This window comes from Montipora capricornis, chromosome 10, assembly GCF_036669925.1.
Source record: "Montipora capricornis isolate CH-2021 chromosome 10, ASM3666992v2, whole genome shotgun sequence".
In the NCBI taxonomy this organism is placed as follows: Eukaryota; Metazoa; Cnidaria; class Anthozoa; order Scleractinia; family Acroporidae; genus Montipora; species Montipora capricornis.
In genome coordinates, this window is record NC_090892.1 from 30044415 (window position 1) to 30048503 (window position 4089).

Genomic DNA, 4089 nt, shown 5'->3' on the forward strand with positions numbered 1-4089 from the left:
TTAGACTTAATAGCCTCGCTCTCAAGCAACATTTCTTTTGTATTTTGTCCATTCAAACGAGGCTAGTGAGTCTAATAAGCACATAAACAAAATAACATTTTTTTGGCCACCATTTATGCATTCAGTCTATGTTCCCTTGGAATTTTCAGGTTCTCGCAAAATTTAAGCTCTGCTCAATTTGTTCGCAAAATTCCCACCGGTGCTCACTTGCGTGCAACATTTTTGCACTGTTTACATTCTGGAAAATTTTATAAATAATAACCGTCCAAACTGACCTATCTTACTTACAGGGACGTCGCATTATTAACCGTATATTGTATGCCGACGAGAGATTTTATATGTTGTCCCAAAGCTCGGTGCGCGCGTCTTTTCTAGTATCGGTACTGGCAAGAAAAGGTTTTGATCACTGTAGGGCTCGCAAAAAAAAAAAGAGCAGCGCTCGCAAAAATAACAACTCTTACACTACTGACAAATTTTATACAGCCCAACTTTTTCTTTTGTTGTTTATGTCCTAGAAATCCACCGATAAGCAGAGCACAAGCAATTATTTCCGTGCGCCCGACCATTTTACCTCAGGGAGTGGAAAGCAAGAGCTGTACGCTGGTTGCGGTGTCTTTATTTCATGTGTAGAACTCCACACAATATTAGCCAAGTCCATTGGTAAACCTCAGGAGCTGCTTGGCCAACTAGTTGCCTATTACTTTGACGACGAGACATTGGCTAAGTCAGTTCCATTACAAGAAAGCCGCACGAAAGACAAAAGTGTGCTTGACCAGAGGATTGTTCACGCCATAATTGGTAAGATGTACAAAACAGTCAGTTGCTCGGAACCGATATGTGCTACACAAGCAAACTGGTTTCTATGAAATCAATATTAAACGCAACTTTTCATTTTCTTTTTTTAGTCTATGCTAAGAAGTGCCATGCCTTGTGTGTAAAGGAAGAGAAAATTAATATCGATACCCTGAGGTTTGACTGGGGGCGCCCTATCCGGAACAAATGCATTATGGCAGGAAGACGACTGGAGTGAAAAGTAAAAAAGAAATGAACTCACTGGGATTGATATTGCCGTTTTTTTGTTATTTTTGCTTGATATATTGCTGAACATTTTACGGTCGTTGATTTTCACTCCCGTTTTCTTTTGCATGTTACAAAAGATAATTTTAAAGCTTGTATTCGATATAAATAAAATTTGAAGTCCAGTTGATAACATTGTTAGACTGAAATACCTGCGGAGCATTCGTTACGGTTGACATTTCAGTACCTCGAGACAATTGCGTGACGGTCCCAAAGCGAAAAAAGACGAATCATGGGTAAGCGAGCATCATATTTTCATGATCACGCAGTGGAACACGCAGTGATAATTTTGTCGCTCGCAGCGCTGAACAGCGCTGCACAGTGCTGCATGAATACTGCTAACCAATGATACTCCTTGTCGCGCGATTTCCTTGCAGCGTTCCTGCAGCGCTCGTTGTCACTAATGCAGCGCTCACGCAGTCACAAATCGGCACTGTTGCAGCGCAATAAAAACAGCGCCCGTGCAACCCTTAAGCAGCGCTTGTTGCAGCGCTTAGAAGAGGGTAATGCAGCGCTGCGTTAACGTACTCTGTTTCGTACGGGAAGATATACAACAATGACTAAAGATGATTATTATCTTTGTTGTATATCTCAGGAGCACTCAGGCACATTTCAGTGCCAGGACTCCTACCTGGCTGAACCAGAAAGGATATACAACAATGCAATAATCTGTGACTAAAGATGATTATTATCTTTGTTGTAAAATATATCCCAGGAGCACTCAGGCACATTTCAGTGCCAGGCCTCTTCCCTGGCTGAACCAGAAAGGATATACAACAATGCTTAAATCTATGAATCAAGATTATTAGTGTCTATAACAAAAATATTTATTGTATATAACAAGCAAATTCATTGATTTAAAAAAAGATGGTTTAAATCTGTGTGTTGTTATACCCTTAGCTCCGACTGATAACTCTAACCTTCAAAGGAACAAATGGTACCTGGATCATTTCCTCACAGAATGTGATCTGATTTAAAAGGTAGGTCTCAACAACATCTTTATTCTTGAAGAAATTTATCATCTTCTGGTCTGGCAGGTATCTGACCGTAATTTCTTCTATATTGTCTAAAAACCTGCGCTGACAGTTGACCCTGAGAGCCAAAACTAATGAGCTGTGGGAAAGCTCAAACTTTTCTAGTCTATATATTTGGATGTGAGAGCTCAGGAAATGGTAAGGTGTATATGGGACATTCGACTGATCTCTGATGGGATAATTTTAACCACTAATATTTATCCAATCTTTAAGAAAAAAAAAAGAAAAACATGAACAAGAGCTTAACAACATACATTGTGTGTACCCCTGTTCGCCCAAGCTTAGTCAGGTTTAGCATAGTTTGCCATCCTTCATCTGGAATCCTGGACTGTAGTTTGAAGTAAAGCAAAGTCCAATCGGAGACACGGAGGGACTGAAAAAATTCAGGGGCACTATCCCCAAGCATGGTCTCGAAAGCTTGCTTTGGCCCATGTTTGTGGTCACTTGGTTCGCAAAGTTGTTCAGCATTTTAGCCACTTCGGGTTTACTAACATGATCTGCTACAGCTTATGCCAGCGGCAGCTGGTAATTCTCCCGAACCTCGCTGATAAAAGTCCACATGTGGTCTGGTTCCTCTGAAATTTTCTCTGAAATTTGGCTTCTTCACGAAGGGATTTAAACTGTTCGAGAGCTTCTTCAAGGCCAGTTTTGAGCTTGATGTTTTCCTTTTGTAACCTCTCGAGCTCAAAAAGTTTTGACGATTCAAGGCTAGGAGTAGAACCTGAAAACTCAAGATGATCGTCTGTTCGCTGGGCGGAACTGCCTGTCGGTGAATTTACATACTGCTGACGCTCGGCCCAAATCGATCTTTAGCTGATTAATAGCGTCGATTAGCTGCTTGTAGCAGCTAACTTCGCTAGATTTTATGGTCCTTCAAGTTACCGCACAGACAACTCCAAACAAAGAAGCCACAGCGACAGACTCTCCTCTACTACTCCCTCGATCCATGGCCAAGACTGTGAGATCTTTTACATCAACAAGCTTGACGAGGGCAAATTCGGACGGGAAATTTTGCACTAAGGGGGATCTCAACAAGAATTTGCTGGGCTGACAACCTCATATCGTTGAATTTAGTACAAACCACTGTTTCTCTGGGTCGCTAACTAGATTGACACGACGGATATCAAACGCTTCAGAGAAGGCCTCCATGACTTCGCTGAAGACGAGGGAAACAGCGCAATATCCCACCCATATTAAAACCAGGTACCTTTCAGTGTTAATTGCTTGTGAAAACTTTACAGGGCTTAACCCACAACACAACCACAAACCAGCCATGATGATATGTCCTGACCATGAATATGACGTCACTCCTTAGCAACCATGTGAGTCGCATTTTTTAATTTCCGGCTATCACTGGCTCGTTGTGCTTGATTCGCCCGAATATCCTTTTACGATAGGTAGTTTAAGATTCATTTATAAGTATCTTGCTATTTCCAGAACTTGTATCTGCGGCCGACTGTGAAGGCAAATGACTAGTGTTTTTTCCGACCAAGTTCCTTTGCCTTTTTTAAACTTCCTCTCTCTTTTCTCTCTGTAGAAATTTAACAATCATGCGATTTTTAACTTTCTTAGAGTCAGGAAGCTTGTGTGCTGCAGCAATGTCACTGTCTTCGATCTCTAATCTTATCAGCGAGCCAATTTCTTTAACAATCTGTTTGGGATTATCATCAGGTTTGATTGTTACAACAGTAATTTCCAGGCAGTCTCTTCTTCCTTGTCGATACTGTCGTGTCTCATCCAACAGGCATTCAATTCGGTAGAGAGCGTCCTCGTGTTTATAACGGTCACACCAAAATGCAGACTGCAGACCAGGGGTAAAATATGGCGTTACCCTCACTATTATTGAGAGCTAACTGTAAACAGGGCTAACCTGAATGTTATTTAGGCCTAATTCAGTCTAACCAAATTTTCATTTTACAGACGGTGTGCAGGAATTTTGGTCGTTTCGCTTACGTCCAATATGTCAGTTTGCCTACGT